Source organism: Rhynchophorus ferrugineus, unplaced genomic scaffold, assembly GCF_030347505.1.
Source record: "Rhynchophorus ferrugineus isolate W39M unplaced genomic scaffold, kcgeb_rfMv2 rfM10, whole genome shotgun sequence".
NCBI lineage: Eukaryota > Metazoa > Arthropoda > Insecta > Coleoptera > Curculionidae > Rhynchophorus > Rhynchophorus ferrugineus.
In genome coordinates, this window is record NW_027472589.1 from 28,538,287 (window position 1) to 28,557,436 (window position 19,150).

Here is a 19,150-nt window from a genome sequence, read left to right on the forward strand (position 1 = left end):
TCCCTTCAATGGTGATACACTGATTATAGCGACCCTCCAACTTTTCGATACCATTTTTGCGGTACGATTTGTCCTTTGCTTCAAAATAGGCCTCAGTTTCGGCGATCACCTCTTCATTCGACGAAAATTTCTTCCCAGCGAGCATTCTTTTAAGATATGAGAACAGGAAATAGTAGCTGGGGGCCAGATCTAGAGAATACGGTGGATGAGGAAGCAATTCGAAGTCCAATTCATGGATTTTTGACACGGTGCATTGTCTTGGTGAAGCAGCACTTTCGTATCCCAAAATACAGACGCCATAACCTTGCCAGCCGACTGTTGCGTTTCCCTAAGCTTTGGAGCGGGTTCATCGTGTGCAGTCCACTCGGATGACTGTCGATTAGACTTCGGAGTGAAATGATGGAGTCATGTTTCATCCATTGTCACATATCGACGCAAAAACTCGGGTTTATTACGTTTGATCATCTTCAAACACTGCTCAGAACCATCAACCTAATCTAATTGTTAAATTCGATCGCTTTTAACATTTATTTATATCAAATAACAGTTTTTTTAAGTAATAGCACACAATTTTAAAACAGTAGCTCAGTGGATGTGGACATAGAATTCCGAAAAGTGTATTGAATATATGTCACAAAAATTGAAATACGAAGAATAGACCAAAACCAAAAGAAGATGAATAATTTACCAAAATCGCAAAAGTCGATCAAAGTGAATACACAAACCCACAGATGGATAACCTTAGACTTCAGTCAACCTTAACTATTAGCGACAGTTTAATGATCATAGTAGTCATTTTTAGAGATGTATTACTTAACAGTATTCATCTGTTTGTTTTTAATTAACGTGGTGTAAATGACTTACATAGTCTTTGAACAAAGGCAAATCTTTTGTATTTTAATCAAAAAATTCGATTGTTTATAGCATTATTCAACATTCATTATACCGCATGATGCTTTATGAATAATTAATTGACAAAAATATGTCCAAGAGTGATAACGTAAACATAAAACACATTGAATTATATCAAAATATTACCCAGATATTGTAGATGATTGATAAAACTGACTGGAGCAACCAAAAACAAAGAACTAAAAATTATAAATGCTTCGTATTTTAACCAAGCATCATTGAAGCTTGTATGGAAATAATGAATCATTTACCATACAGCCCTGACCTAAGGCCATTTTATTATCATTTATTTCATTTCCAAGACATTTTCAATGACACAACATTAATCAATTATGATGACGCAAAGTAGAGCTTCCTAATTGTTTGCTGGGTTAGTCTATTTACGTTGTTTACTTCATTTAAATAATGTGCCTGTGTAGGTGTTATAGTACTAGAAGTTCTACCGCATCTTAGATAATAGTTATGTTACATATAGTACTAGATAATAAACTACGAAAAAGTATACAGTTTTGTGTAATGAATGTGTATAATATTTCAAAATCACTACATAGTATAAAACAAAGTCGCCTTTTCTGTCCCTATATCCCTATGTGCGCTTAAATCTTTAAAACTACGCAACGGATTTTGATGCGGTTTTTTTCAATAGATAGAGTGATTCAAGAGGAAGGTTTATATGTATAATACATGCATAATATACTAAGGCAACATCGCTAATTTTAGAGGTTTCTAACGTGATGTCGTAAATTAACCTATTTTTTTTTAGGCTTATTTAGCAATTAGCAAAAACGCTGCCTAACCCTACGAGTTAGATCAAATTAATGTACTACAGTATTGTACACCATAAAAAGGCCTACAAAAAAGTCCGCGATGGTATATGTTTATCTTTTTGGGATAACCCACATTAACCATTTTTATTGTTTACTTTTTACGTGAGAAAATGGCTTATTTACGAAGCTATTTTAAGCAATAGGGCATTAATCCTTATCGAATTAAGTACCTTAAATACAGTGTGCAATTAATATAGATCAATATGGTTCCTTACAGCATGTAAATTAAACAAATATTTTCGGAGATATTACAAATTTAAAATTTGCGTTTAAAAATGTGTAATGTAATAAAAATTGTATGAATTTAGATATTCCAAAGATAGCAGGAAATCTTCATAGTAGGTATAGGGGAAGAGGAATTGTTTTACTCCAAATTTAATGCGTGCAGACCAAGGGCAGTAATGAATGAACCAAAAATACTGGATCGATTTTAATCATGTTTTCATTGAGTGACATAGGCATATATATTTTATGCCCGTGCAAAGTCGGAGCGGGCCGCTATGTTTTTATATACAACGTTCATATTTTTTCTGTAGTGTATTCAATTTTAACTTTAATTTATTTTGAACATATAGATAGATATCTGGTATACAGCCTGGCTGAGATAGTTTTATTTGCCAAATGGGGCTGCCTTTTGTGTCCGTCGATTTCTTCTACCTTTTTAATATACTCATTAAAAAATGTTTGAAGCGCATTTCTTACTTATGTCAACTGTTACTAACTACAAGGAAAGATATTGGTCTACTCCACATCCGATTATTTTCTTTCAATCTAATGAGTGTTTTCGACATGACCATATCTCTTTGTGAATCTAAAGAACTCAAAAATGATAAGTATATCACTTTTGTTGATGGAACCATGTAATATCTGGAAAGTACGAACCTTCAAAGTATAGCTGGCAAAATTTCATGTCGTTACAATTGTTAGACGACAAGTCATGGTGTTTTTACTAGGTTTCTATTAAGTGGAAGAAGTTTCTTCAAGACAGAATCTGTCTTGAGAAAGACCAGTCAATTTTATCTACGGTTACACATTCTTGAAAACGTTTATTGTTAAAAATAATAGAAATTGCACCATTGTTGACACATCTATATGGTTTCTAAATAGTATAAACCTTTAAAGGATAGCTTTTAAGCTTTTAAGATTGCATATCATTCCAATTATTAGATTACAAACAGTTTTACTTTCATAAATATATGAAAATATATATAAATACAGTAGAATTTTGGATTTTTACTTAATACGTTTTTGTAACAATAGTTATAAATGGAACACAGATACACTACTTCACCGCTGAATCAAAAATATAAACAAATAAGTGGACAATAGCTGGTAAGAGCGACAAAACAACTACAACAAAATATCGACAAATGTATTTTTCTTTGTTATACTGAATACTGGTTATATATTTATATACTGGATAAATATTTATAAAAATACAACCAAAAATATTTTATCAATATTTATAGGGATTTAAAGCTAAAAACCTTTTGCTAAGATATGAGGCATCATTTTCAGAAAACGCTAATGGATTTTCTGTTTCTTGAAATTACTTATCTTATCAATACCCAGAATACAGAAGAATGACAGGTATATATACAGTTCGACGACTGTATATATTAGGTTTGATAAAAATGAATGACAATTATTCAATAACCTAATAACAAAGGTGATAAGATTATATTTAAAGAATACTGTAGTTATCAAAAAACCAATTATTAAATAATACTAAATTTCTGATATTTTTGGATGAATATATGGGAAAAATTAATTATCTGCAGTATTCCTCCACCTTATTTTTTAGGTAAACAAAAATCGTTTTGTGAGTTTACACAAAATATAAATTATGATCAATCTTGGCCTACAAGCTTGGCCTACGTGTGGAGTATCGTTGCCCACTTTACCCCCTCTACACCCCTTTATCTCTTTTCTTTAACATATAGATTAGTGTAATCATGAGATATGTATGAGTAAAGTGGCAATAGCCAGCCATTAATCTTAGCTTATTTGTTTCTATACGAGGTGCCTTCTAAAATAATGGGAATTTAGAAATAATTTTACGTCTCGGGGTTGCCAGCTATTCGTTATCGTGTTCTAGTTGGTGCTGCTGGCACCCCGCCCGTGTTCAACATCTGGGATAATATTTCTGGGTATTTTGTAGACCGTTATTCCACTATGTAAAATTCGACATGCCTCAAGGTCGCTACAGGATTAATACATCAGTGTGTTTTCCAAATTAAAATAACACTAATCTACTAAAACTACTTAAGCTAAAGTTGAAAATACACTTATAGACTAAACAATTCGCTTCAATCTTTTAATTTCCTGCGTCTTGTCCGGTAGCTGTATTGCTTCAACAGCAACCTTATTTCAAGTTTTAAGGCGAAATCTTGAATCACTTCGTATATCCATTTAATTTCGAGGTCCTCGTGTAACTCTATGTTGGTTACGTAGCGATAAGCACTACTAATTAATCGTAGAACTTTGTTTTGGGTGCGTTGGATTACCAATTGGTTTGATGTTTTAATGCAACTCTATATTTGCACCTCATAGGTCGAAACTGGCTTTGTGATTAACTGATAAACCAATCTCTTTGAATTTAGGTCAAGTTGAGAGTATCTTCCGACTAACCAGTGCAGTTGCTTGACTTTGAGTCTAATCTGCTCTGCTTTTTGTCTAATGTGATATTTCCAGTTTAATCTACCATCGAGATATATTCCGAGGTATTTGGTTGATTCTTTTTGAGGAATCGGTCATCCGTTAAGTGATATAACTAGGTTTTCGTCATTTCGTCGCGACGCAAAATTAAAATGGACAGATTTGAAACTATTAACACAGGACAGAGGTACATCATTTGCCATGATAACTGTGTCGTCCGCAAATGTTCCAATTACTGTTTCTTTTGTTGTTGGGATATTATAAATGACTTGGCACTAACAAACCCTTTGATCTAAATACTTAACTAGAATTTTGTATTCGATACTATAAACTTAATTCTCGCGCTTTACCGAACGAATCGATCCTACGTTTGGCCAGTGTATCCCAGGAATAGCTACATATAAGCGACATATCTGATAATAGACTATAAGGTTAAGGTCAAGAAAAATATCGTAAACAAAAGTTACAATTGCAGAACACAGCGGATAACTGATAAGAGGCATAAAAGCGCCAATATAGCACAAATAGAGCTCGAAGTCTGTCGAGTTCGTACCATCATATACCAGTTCGTTATGGTTGTTTATAGAGTTTCCTGATGCGCAAAAAGATTGATGGTGCATTATGTTTCGCACTCGCCTGTTTACTTCAATAGATGAGTCTCCTTCCCTTTGTTATCAAAACAGATCGTTTAACCGAAGTTGACTCATGGTTATAATGTTTTACTAGCTCGAGATCTCGAATTCAAACAAGGGGTCAAGGGTGTTTTCAATTTCTGAACACATATATCCTTGGAGAATACAGTGGTTGCTAGTTATATTGCTGGCCTTGGTAGCACTATTATTAGACGCTTTCTTGAGAATACATTTGTAGGAATGTTCGTCTTGTCGGTCGGAATGTGTGGCTGACAACACGATTGTTTATCGGAACACTCACTAATAATTTTGTGGAAAGAATTCGCACGGGAACAGAAAGCACTGGCTGAATAAAAACTTGTTTATTTCATATATTAAATATTACATGTGGTCGACGGGAGGATAGACAGGATCAGGTTAAGGAAGTACGGAAGTACTATGGAAGTAATACTGTTACAAGGGGTACAAAAAAGAGAGACATCGTCGTGTTCTTTTATAGCCGGGAACAGCATGGTTCCATGGATCCACCAGCGTTGCCAACCCTTGAACTTAATGAAGATGTTTAAGCGATGGCCTAAAGGGTAGTAGCGGTCGCTGCACATTGTACTTTGATAGTGATTTTTGTTGCTTACATAACTTGAAAAATTTATCTTGGGGGGAAAATTAACTTGTGTGATTATTCTATGAACATAGATTATTAAAATAACAATATATGGATGAACCTTTAGGGTTTGTTTATATGACTCGGTGAATAGAGGTAAAACGAAGTGAAACAGTGGTGTTTACATGATATGACCGTTATATAAAAATAGGAAATTACAAATAGTAAAAGGGATGGCAGCGGTGTTACCTGGAGACGAGGCTTGGGCAGTCGATGGTGGCACGTCTGAACTGAACAATGGTCAGTGACTGAATGATCGAAAGAACCCTTAAATAACATCCCAGATTAACGTCGTGGGGTTACCAGATAATATGTTGATGCCGTTATTGCACCCCGACCGTGTTCATCATCTGATCATATTTCCGGGTACTTCGTAGACAGTCATTTCACGATGTAAAATTCGACATGCCTCACCATTACGTATCGATTTAACATCTTTAATTGTATATTATTTTTATAGTATTCATATAAACAAAGAAACTCGTCTTTATGCATTAATTTATGTAAAGAGATGAAATAAATTTGTTATTTTCACAAAATTGTATAAACCTCCAAGGCTCTAAAATCCCAATAAATTCGAATGTCGGTCCTTGGTGATCACAAGCTATATTTATTAATAGAAAAATAATCTTTCTGTTTCAAATAAATCTATCCTGAATTATCCGGACTAATGGGAGAGCTTTTTAGGAACTTCCGGACATTATTTTGTGTCCCGTCAAGATATTTTAATGAACATTTTAAATATGACTTTACCCCGTAAAAATTAAGAAAACGCTTATTTAACATTCTGAAATCTCAATATAACTCTTATTATTTTCTCGTTTACATAAACATTCAATAAGATAAATTGATACACGTTAGATTAAAAAAAAACTTATTTTCTAGGATTGTTTCCCATCTTTTTGCCAACATAGCGATACAGAAATGATAAAATTCCGTTGGTCCAGGGAACTATCCAGTTTTAGAATTTCAAAATGTATCTGAGCCAAGTTATAGTGTATAGAAATTATTTTTCCTTTAGATTCAGTCAGTGAAATTATCTTTCAGTTTTAGCAGCTCGTAACACAACAGTGGTTTAACCACACCAAAATCAATCCCAAAAAATGATTATTAGTCACAAAAAAAAATGTTTGACTTCTGGACTAGGTTACCTCCTTAAGTAAATAATACGAAAAGTAAGGGGATTTAAGAAGAGATTTATATAAATATAAATAAAACCAAAATTGTTCAGATTTCCCTAGTGTGCAACAACAGACGTTATGCAAATTTGAAATGGCACCAATGTATCAAAAAGATGATGGAACCTTGATCCTTTTACTGGTGCAATAGTTCTAAATAGTTCCATGTATTTGAAAAAGAAAATACTGTGACTAATATACTAATATTTTTCGTCATGTTATTTCCTATTTTATTTATTTTAGAAATTGTTAAACTATTTTTAGATGCTATCCACTATGTTTTCAGGCAATTGTAAATGTGATAAAAGTATGTATGATTAAAGTTATCATAACTGATCATGTGATGGATCACAATCATATCAGAAAAGCAGATGACTGAACACCTCATCTATATCAACCGGTCCTCCACAAATGATTCACTGTCACACACAGCTTATAGATTATTTTTTAATATAAATAAAAATTATTTAACATTACGAATTATACGAATATTAATTTAGACCATTTTACTATATACGACATGGAAAATGGACCAAGTCAAACTATAAAAGAGAAAGAAAGTTCAAGGAACTATAAAGGGGCCTTTGTGAGTTCGAATATTCGTAAAGTGGAAGAATGCTAGATGGATCGAAGAGATTAAAAAGCTTCGTTTAAGTGTTTTTCTCGGAAATTTACGTTAAGGTAAATTATTTTTTTATAGTTCAGTAAAAATATACGACAGCAGGATTATTTAATATTAAATGTACAGTATTGTAAATAGAATACAAAATGATTCAAAGCAGTTGTTTAACACAAATGTGTGTTATCATTCTGCATACCGTTTAAGGATTACCATTTTATTTCAAACAGCGATAAGTCCATAGACAATGTTTAGAAGACAAAAATGAAAAATGAAAAAATATAATAAAGAAAAATCATCAATTAATGTTTCTTAGCACAAAAAAAACTGCAGCCTATTTGCAGTACCCATGACAGATAATATAATAGACATTATACAGGAATTAATTATCAATGACAAATATTGGAAGTAATTTTAACGTTATGCATTTAATGCTTGATAGTTTCAACATTTATCTACCACGAGTCACATTTTATCCGTCATTATTGAAATGCAGCTCACGTATAATAAAACTAATATAAAACTTCGCTGGAAAGAGCATGTAAAAAAACACAATTATCAGTGGATAATAAATTGCTATTATACAAGCAAGTATTGAGCCTCTATGAACATATGAAGAAAGTCTTGAGAAGTGCACCAAGATACTACAGGACTGATTACTTACACCGAGACCTTCAGATACCAACTGTCACTTAGGAAATCAGGAGAATTGGAAGAACAAATGAGGACAAACTACATTCTCACGTCAGTATCGAAGTAATACAACTTTTGGATAACGCCAGAACAGAAAACAGACTTAAAAGAATCAAATCATTTGATTTGTGTAGTGTAGTGAGGTACATTTAATAGAAAAACAGCAATGTTAATAGATAAACATCATTCACTCAACACACCAGAGACAAAGATAAGGTCAATGGGTCCTCCTATATCCTAGTCCTATATCTAGACAAAGGGTTAATCGCCAACGACTAGTAACAATGTAATAAATAAACTTTAAAATATTATTGAAGTTATTTATTGCTGACATACGCTAAAGATGAATGATAAAGATAATATTTTCAATTTTCAGTATTATTCCTGTTAGATGAAATTCCCTGCCAAGATGCGCCAAACACATGTGAAAGTTCATCGAGAAGCTGACCATTTTCAAGTAATTATTATAATATCAATAACAAAGAAGGATATAAGGAGTATAAAAAGCTAGAAGACAAAGAAGTGCAAAAATTCTTGGACATATGGTACACCCAGATCAAGCAAGTAAAGAACTTGCGAGCGTTCTAAAAGTTGGTAAAAATTACCAGATGGATGGTATGGCTTAAGAAAGTTGTAGATGGAAGAATAATGACTATAATACGAGTTGAGGAAATTAAGAAATATTACAGCACAAATCAGTACTAGTTCTTGATACAGAAGTCATTCTTTTGCATGAAAACACTAGACCAAATGGTGCAAGACTTGTGAAAAGAAGTCTTGCAATGATGCATTATTGGAATTTCTAACAAGGAAGGTAAAAGATATCATATATGTTTCATTTATAATTTTTTACAAACCTGCAACAAGTCTATATTTTTCACAACTGTATAAGGAATAAATTTAGTGCTACTATTTTTAAATATCGTTAAAAGTTTCACGAGGATTGTAATGTGTGAAAATTGTAAGATCCAGAAATGTATATTGGTTGATGCTTACAATTAGGCGTCAGTATATCCATAACAAAATCGCAATTAAAAATGAAGGTATTCTATTAAGATGTGAGAATCAATGAACAGTTGAGGAAGGAATGAAAGCTGAATTGACGAGGCAAGTATTTGATGGGTGAATTTAGTTCTGACAGCGTATAGGATCCAAATAAAACAGGAACTAAAACCATGGAGTGATTTAAAGCACCATGTATTTCCAGAAGTAATTACAAAAAAAAACAGTTAATTCAGCACTATGATCGTGTGACTTGATATAGTTGAATTAATGGGTTTCTTTTAATTAATTACGATATTATAATTATTCTTAAAAGTAAAGCCAGATGAATGATGAACGTTACGAAATTTATTGAAAAAATTAACAAAAGCATCAATTAATCAAATAAATCAAAGCACTGCGCCTTGCACCTGTAAATATCTTAGCCTGTCAAAATGCTATAAACTCGAAGATACTAAATCTAAGGTTTGGATAACAATAATCAAAGGCAATTTAATACAATGTACTGCATATATAACTATTATCATACTGCAAAACCATTATTCTATAAGAAAATAGCATTAACCAGAAAAACTTACATCATTGTTAAACAGAAAAGTTGTTTTATTATTCTAACACAACAGCTGTGTTGACAGCAATGCCTTTACCAAATAATCCAGATGTTTTTTCATGTGGTTATTAAGTGCTCGTATGTAACTTGATCATTTTTCACTTTAAAAAGGCGTTATCAAATCTGTTTAGAGTTTGAGCTGGTTTTTTTTTATCCCATAAGTCTTTTTAGTCCTTCAGACCGTTTTGTTTCGTCACTGACATTACAATCACCACTTTTAGATCTTTGAAATCAAAATTGACAATTGAGATACAACAAAGTAACATCGCCGTATATTTTAAATGTATTTGATGATTAGTATTCAAATATATAATATATCAAAACCATAGAGAAATAGAGATTTAACTTCATAGGAAATTTTGGCGAAATGTTTCGCGACGTCCAACATGTAGATGTCGCTACCTTTAACACATTACTTGTTTTGCACAAGTCGGTAGTTGAAATGCATTCCCGTTCTAGGAAGTGTTGTGTGTCCGGATGCAGAGTGAGGAAATGCATCATCGTTTTCCGTTAAAAAAGCGATCTTTAAGAAATGAGTGGAGAACATTAACAATCCTAAACTGGTTGGGTTAAACATGAAACAGATTTATGATCGTTACCATGTGGGACATTTTTGTGATACATTAAACTTTTCTTTAAGTACTTATGAACAATTTAGTGATGCGGAAAATAATACCACGAGTCCAGAATATGTACAAATGGAAGTGGATTAAAATCAAAATTATATAGAAGGTAAATTGAAGGAGTCAGTCAAATTTCTGTTCATAATTGTTACCATTCATTTCTAAACTGTCTTACTATATTTGTAGTGCCTATTTCCATCGTTCCAGGCCCACAACCAGGGTGTTCGAAGCAAGTATCATCGACATTTGAACAAACTCCAGAAGGTAATGGTAAAGTTTGTATTCATTCAGCCAGTATCCCCCTTTCTGCTCATTCTTACTGTTAATTACTTGACTCTATAACTTCAGTCCAGATGTTCCTATAAGAGCAAACAAAGTTTTACATTGTACCGTAGTGTATATCTCAGGTTATTTAGTAAAACTTTTTTAAAAAGAAATTAAGTGTGATTTTTCCTTACATAAAATTATAAGTAAATCAGTAGACCCAAAAATTGAGACTGATTTTATAGAGGCAAGACAATATCTCGTGTCCAGGACTCTAACAAAATTGTTTTATTATACTGTCAGTAGGTCTTTGAGCTATGTCTTATTTTATTCAGCGATTTTGCCACGTCGATAATATAACAAAATTTTTGTCAAATGTTTTAAAAAAAGTAAATTTAAAACACTTCAATTGCACATTCCATAATAATCTTTAGGATAATATATTAAAAGTACTGATGGAGAGATGGAAGAGATAATTTTGATTTGTATTGCACCAAAGTTTTTTGGTTTTATATATATAATGTTTATATACATTATATATATATATATATATATATATATATATATATATATATATATATATATATATATATGAGCCAATCAAATGTCTTCACAGTAAAATATTACTTGAATGGCCGATTATGGCTCCCTCTGGATGTTGGGCAAAGCAAAACTTTGCACCAGAGTCCTCTATTAAGTTGCATCTATATTACTCTGTGATCAAAACCATCAAATTTAATAGTTAGGTTAAGTTGTTTACGATGACACCTCGCATTTTACCAATAGATGTCGCTAATAAACATACATGGAATCGCGTAGTAATATCAATTTTTTTGTTTTAAAAAAGTGTATTTTTTTTCATAAAATGAATACGTAAATAACTAGTTTTTGCGGTGTTCTTGACAAGTAACATATCTGGTGGTATTTATTAAATTATGGAGACCTAATTTTGAAATGTAAAACTTTCCATAAATCGTATTTTACCTTGAACCGCCGAGCATAATGCAAATATCAGAATACATAAATATTATAGCACTGATAGTTCAAAAAATAACGATGTACGTCATACATTAAAATTCGTCCGTTTTTTCGTTTCGCGTCTATCTTCAAAAACCACCATTCCGCGTTTTGTATTTTTGGCTCGGGATTCTTAACGCGATATTTACGTATGGCTAAGAAACGATCAGCGTGTGTAAAGCGGAAAATGCCGCCTCTTGGAGAATTAAGTCTTCCTCTTCCGACTATGCGATTAAAAAACCAAAGGCGGTCGTAAAAACGGGGAAGGGAACGCGATGCGAGCGTAAAACAGCGGCTATCGTCGAATACGAAGTGTTGTTCGGATGATGAACGCAGCGCAGGTGAACATTTTCCAGACAAATGACGTTTTATTTCTGGGATCGCGTCCAGAAATACCGTTCAGCTGTTTGAGTGCAACTGTACTCGATCCGGACATATGTAATCGATGAAAAACCTAATTTATATCGATAGCTTCGGATGGAAAATAAAACAAATAATTTGTTAGAATATAATGGGTTGGGGAAAGAGTAATTTCGGGTTTTAATAATTTTCAAATACTAATCGAAGATGTAAATGAGAATGAATCTCTCTAATGTAAATGAGAAAAAAGTACAAAAAAGTATTTCCTAAATTAAAATAAAACTAAACTACTTGAGTGATAATTAAATGTTTATCATTTCACCGCAACGTAAAATTAACATGGACAGATTTGAAGATATTTTTTTTTTAATTATTTAATTAATATATTGTTACTAGTCGTTTCCGTCTAACCTACAATTTCTTTATGATAACTTAAATCTAGGTATATAACTAGGAGGACCCATCGGCCCTAACTCAGTCTCTGGTGAAATAATGTTTATACATGATCGATCGAAATAATGTTTATAAAAGATCAGATGGTTTGTTTCTTTTGAGTCTGTGTCCTGTTCTGATGGTATCCAAAAGTTGCAATATTTCAATATTCGTATGAGAATGGAGTCTTTCCTCATACCCCCTTGCAATTCTCTTGATTTCGTGACTGACTGTGGGTATCTGAAGGTCTCGATGTAGGTAATCAGTCCTATAGTATTTGGGTGCACCCACAATACCTCTCGGGACTTTGTTCTGAAAAATTTGTATTTCATTTATGTTACTCTTTGCAGAACATCCCCATAATTGAACTCCATATGTCCATATAGGTTTCAATATTTGCTTATATGATAGCAATTTATTATGTACTGATAATTGTGGTTTTCTTCCAATTAGCCAGTACATTTTCCTATATTTCAATTCCAGTTCTTTTCTTTTCTTCTTTATATGTTCCTTCCAGCGAAGTTTTGCATCGAGATTCATTCCGAGATATTTAGCGTTGTTGCTATATGGAATGATAGTGTTATTTAATGTTATTGGTGCTTGTACGGTCTGTTTATAGGTGAACTGCACATGTACAGATTTACTTTCATTAATTCTTATTTTCCAAGCTTGTGTCCAATTATTTATATTGCATTTGCCTGTTGTAATTTTCGTGAGGCTTCTTCACTATTGTCTCCGACAGCTATAATCGCAGTATCATCAGCAAATGTAGCCATCGTGATATTTTCCATTTGTGGTATATCACAAGTGTAAAGTAGATAAAGCATTGGTCCCAGTACACTTCCTTGTGGTACACCTGCTTTAGTTTCTTTTATTGTAGAGTAAGCTTCTTCTTGTTTGACTCTAAACATTCTGGCTGTAATGTATGATTTTAATAGTTCAGTGTGTTGTTTTGGTAGCATTTTCTGTAGTTTATGAACAAGGCCTTCATGCCAAACCTTATCGAAGGCTTGTGCTACATCTAAGAATCTAGCTGAGCATACTTTTTGACTTTCCTAGGCTTTTTCAATAACATCTGTTATTCTGTGGACCTGGTCAATTGTTGAGTGCTTGTTAATAAACCCAAACTGGTGTGTTGGTATTAGGTTTTTTCTCTCTATGATCGGTTTTATTCTTTTCAACAGAAATTTTTAAAAAACCTTAGATATTACTGGCAGCAGTGATATAGGTCTATAGGATTTTATTTCGTTTGGTGACTTCCCAGGTTTTGGGATCATTATAATTTCCGCCATCTTCCAAATGTCTGGGACATGTTTTAATCTAAATGCTGTATTGATCAAGTTGGTGAGTTTTATAATTCCCTTTCTTGGTAGTTTCCAAGTTCTTGATGGTGGGAAATGTTCTTTTTTATTAATATTGCACTTCCTCCTCTTGCGGTGTTAGCTGGATGTATGGTATGATCGAATGTATATCCTCTAAATTTTATAAAAGATTCTTTTGTTAAATGGGTTTCGGATATTAGGCAAATATCTGTTTTTTGCATATCTAGGAATACTTGTAGTCCAGCGTGATGTTGCTGGATTCCATTAGTATTCCAAATTGCTATTCGGATATCTTTATTTGCCATTTCGGGTTTTTGGGGCAACAGGCCTAATGTTTTTCATTTCTAGTTTTTCAATCCTTTCGGAAAAATATTCGATCATTTTTTCTTGTCTGTCCAGCTTTCCTATTAGTTTAAGTAGCAATTCGTTGGTGGTTGCTTCATCTTCCTTGGTGTCTCTTTAGTTACTTTGACTGATACTTTGGGCATAAGCTATTTCACCATTAACGTTGTTATATTTTTTCGGTTGTTCCTCGGTTTCACTCATTGTTTCTTGAGATTTAACGTGAGCTACTTTAATTTATCCTCTCTTGTAGTGTTTTAGCAACTCTCTATAACTTGCCGGATGCGCTTCATTGCAGTTTGCACATTTCGGCTTAGCTTCTTTGGGTTTTCTACACTCTGTGGTGATATGTTTACCTGAACATTTTACACATCTAGGTTCTCTTCTGCAGAATTTCTGTGTGCGATTTGGAGCTATTAAGCTCTATTTTTCACTCTCTAGTCTATTTGTAAATCTTGTTGACAGCTACTTGTACTTTTTCAACAGCCCTAGACAGAAATACACCTTTTGCCATGATAACTGTATGATCGGCAAATGTTCCAAGTACTGTTTGTTTTGTTGTTGGGATATCAGCAGTATAGAGCAGATAGAGGAGTGGTCCTAAGCCACTACCCTGTAGAACTCCAGCCAAACTATTTTTCGATTTCGAACGATTGTATTTTTTCTTTCGGAAATATATGATACCAGCAATCTACAGTAATTCTGCGGTAGCTATTTGCTCATTTCATAGATTAATCCCAACGGGCATACTCGGTCAAAAACTTATGAGACATCCAGAAATATTGCAGGGCAGTATTCGCATGACTTTTCAACAACTGCTGTTATTATGTTTCTCGCAATATGATTAGTAATTATTATTTAGTTATAGACTAGTATCTATTTCTGCTGATTTCCTTCACGACCTATCAAAACTTCCAAAACTTCACACAGCATCCAATCATGCGGTGTATAAACTTTTTGTGAAGTTATTATTAAGTCTTTTCTTTATGCGGAATCGATAAGCAACATGCAATAAAGCATATAGTCTATTGAAAGTATTTTTGTACATACGTCATCAAGATGCTTAATGTCGCAATTTGTAAATTCGTTTTAGAATCAGACAATATTTTTCTCATTTCTCCTTTTATTCCTTCTCATTTTATTCTAGTTAAAAAGAGACACAATGCTGCCTGATTAGTTCGAATATGTAAACGAATGAGCCTAACAAAGTCGTCCAGTTGTCAGACGTATTCAAAATTCTTGAAAGCAAAGGTGATAAGAGGTTATAACTCTAACCTATAAACTATTGTGGCTGTATAATTAACTGTAGTTCTTAAATGTACTATAATGTTAAAATAAATTATATTAGATAACATTTTTGTTCACTTGTTTTATTTAGCTTGGAATTTTGTTGTATGCCAAAACCAAACTGAACTAAAACTCAGAGCTGATGCGGCAACATTGCTACGTTTTGAGGTCACAAATTTAAATACTTATATACAAAATAACTTTAACAGACTATAAGTATTTCCATCATGTAGTAATACACGTTTTAAACCTGTTTTTGACATTGGCATATTAAAATATGAGAAATAGGGGTAAGATTTTTTTAATATCTTCGAAATCATTATATCAAATAACAAATCATTATATATAATCATTATATCAAATAAAAAATATCAAATTAGACGAAATTATTGAAAAAGATTTTATCGTTACACAGTTAGATTAAATTTACAAAAGATACTTAATATTACTACACTGTTTTTAAGCACGTATTATTTGTGCCAGACATATAAATTACTTGTATTGCGTCAATAACGACGCATCAGAATTGTGTTGAATGCACGATCCAAAATCACCGAGAACAGTAAGCCAGTTTCACACATACGTTTATTGCATATAGGAGGTCTGTGAGACGACTATATTCTTGTTTTAAATAGCACTTCAGAGATCCTTATTATATTAGGCAAAGTCTGATCTTTTTTTGTAATTTAAGTAATAAGACAAATTAGTACAATATATATTAATCCATTGTAGCGACCTTGAGGCATGTCGAATTTTACATCGTGGAATAACGGTCTACAAAATACCCAAAAATATAATCCCAGATGTTGAATACGGACGGGGTGCTAGCTCTGCCAACTATGAAATGATAACGATTATCTGGCAACCCCGGGACGTTTATCTAGGATGTGATTGAAGGGTATTTTCGTTCATCTGACCAGCGTTGAATTCAGACGTGCCACCATCGACTGTTCGAGCCTAGTCTCCAGATAACACCGCTGCCATCCATTTTATCTATTTTGTAATATCACTTTTTAATACAACTTCACTAAATAACGGTCACATAATGTAAAGACCACTGTATCATTTCGTTTTACCTCCATTCACCGAGACCCTAAACCATTATTTTCTACAATTTTTCCCATCTTTCAATAATTAAGCAATACGTTGAACTCTTAACTCCTACATCTCAGCGAGGATATCACGAGTTCAACAAGAAGCCTTCATGCAAAAAACCTAAAACAGGCTAAAGGCAAATAAGGAAGTGGACAATTTTAGCAATATATATATATATATATATATATATATATATATATATATATATATATATATATATATATATATATATATATATATATTCAGATTAGTTTTCTTCAAATATACTTTCAACAACCGATGTTGTGTGCACTTGGTCGATTGTCACGTGGTGATTATGAAATTCAAACTGGAAATTTATAAATGGTTATACTAATAGTAGTTTCAGGGGGCAGCAAAATAGGCCTGTAAGATCCAACTTGTCCTTCCGGTTTGTCAGGTCTATTTAAGCATAATTATTCCAGCAACTTTAAGACAGGCGGAACATGCTTCAGTCTCAAACAGGCATTGAATATATATGTCAATATGATTATTGCTTTTTTGTGGCAGTTCTTTCATTAACCTAGGTGAAATATCATCAATTCCAGGAGCCCTTTTTTCAATTTCTGTGGCCACTTTAATTGGAGAAATTAGATTTACATATTTCGTAGATTCTATATTATTCGGTTGGAATATGTTAGATAAATGTTCTGCGAATAATTCAGCTTTTTTATCATCGAACCCATTCGATTCAATCTTTTTTAATAGGTTGGATTCTAGTAATTGGTCTTTTAAATTTCCGAATTGTTTTCCATAATCCAAGCAACTCTGTTTACATGCTTTAATCTTTTGATTTGTCTGATTATTGATTCTAATAAATAATGTTTTACATTTCTGGTTTCGTGTCATACTCTTCTAGCTTTTCGTCTTTCTTTTACAATTCCCTAATTTCAAAAGGGGGTAATTTACCTAATATTCTGTTTTCTCTCTTGATGTTGGGGTAGCTTCTTTTGCAGCAGACCGAATTTTTTCAATTATATTTCGGGTTTGCAGTTCAAGATCCTGTATACATTTGAGTCTTACGATTAAACTGATTTGTTCCTGCATTATAAATCAAAACGTGTCCCAGTTAGTAAATTTGTTAGTGAGATTAACAATACTGGAATGATCAGATGATAACTCGCACAAGCTCTTGATTTGTACATCATTTGATGAGATGCCTTCCGAAATGTAAAAGTCCAGTATCCAGTAAAAGTCCACTTTATAACTGTCGGTAAGCCAGTAAGTGGGTTTACGCCATGAATGATAGTTAGAATTAGTAATATTTATTACAGCGAGCAAATTCGTTTCCATTTCCAGGTGCTTATTGATAGTGAACTCCAGGCTGTATGTTTAATATTAAAGTCCCCTCCAATAATAAATCTTGAGCCTAATTTTAAAAATAAATGTGTATTGTTGTGCTACTTTGTATCTTGGCGGACAGTACATAGCTCCTATGTTTATTTCAGCACCTTTCATTTCAATGCTAACTATCGTAGCTTGTATTTCTTCTTGTTTTATCTCGTGCTGTTGGAAATGCTGTATATTTCGTTTTATTATTAAAGCTGTTCCGCCTCGAGCACATTCACTAGGGTGTAATATCCAGTATGCATAAGAGGGTCGCTATATATATTTCGGGAATTGGCAACACTGTTGTCATGTGAGTCCATCTGATATATACATACTCAGAACATTTTGTCGCACGGACGCTATTTGTTTATTTCCAATTTAGTTGAAAGTTCCGTCTTGGCAAAAATTGGAACTGAATCGTGAACATTTTCGTGCGAATATTTTTTACGATTTTCGACGTGTATTATCACAAGAGTGCATCAATCAACTTAATTTGACTTTTGGCGATGAAGCTCAAAGCGTCATCTCTAAGCATTAGTTCCACCAGCATATATCCGATTTTACATGAACACTTAGCTGTGCCAATCGCGGTGCTCCGAAAGACGTTTATAAAATCGTGACAGATGACGAGTGATCGATATATTCGTAAGAGCCCGAAAGTAAGCAGCAGTCGAGTGTATGGCTGTTCCAAGATAAACCAAATCCAACAAATGTTGTTCGCGCACGAAGCACTTCAAACCAAATGGTGGCCTGTTTCTTCGGGAAAACTGGTCATATTGCAACAGTGCCTCTCAGTCTCAGTCTCTTCTCAGAGGATCGCAGAATAGTAAATTCTGATTGGTACACAATCATTTGTTTGCCAGCAGTCTTCGGTGAAATATGGAAAACAAAGAGACGCCGGATTGTTCTTCATCATGACAATGCGAGTTCTCACACATCGGCACAAACAAGAGACTATTTAAGCACTCAAAACATCGAATTGATGGGTCATCCGTCGAACAGCCCTGATTTGGTACCCAATGACTTCTTTTTATTCCCATTCGTGAAGAATAAACTACGTGGACAACGACTTTTATCGCCCGAAGAAGCTATTGAAGCGTTCAAAAATCACGTTTTGAAGATACCTCATTCGGAATGGTTTGAAAATTGGTTTAAGCGTATGCAAAAGTGTATCGATCATCGTGGGGAGTACTTTGAAAAACAATAAAAATATATTCTCAGCTTATCTATTTGTTTCTTTTTCCTATTTCCGAAATATAACCCTCGAAA

The 19,150-nt window shown here is 33.2% G+C and overlaps 1 protein-coding gene across 6 annotated transcripts in view; it reads right to left on the reverse strand.

Moving 5' to 3' along the window:
• Positions 1-19,150, reverse strand: part of LOC143203982 (transmembrane and coiled-coil domains protein 2) — a 78,701-nt gene that overhangs the window by 52,727 nt on the left and 6,824 nt on the right. The window contains exons 1-2 of one of the 6 annotated variants that reach the window (XM_076416366.1): positions 11,664-12,010; positions 10,591-10,774 (exon numbers count right to left, since the gene is read on the reverse strand). The exons of 4 other annotated variants lie outside the window; for them this stretch is intronic. The gene's annotated coding sequence lies outside the window, so the exon portion shown is untranslated. Of the gene's footprint in view, positions 1-10,590; positions 10,775-11,663; positions 12,011-19,150 lie in introns of those variants that run through there. One more of the 6 variants, XM_076416364.1, reaches the window with a different exon arrangement.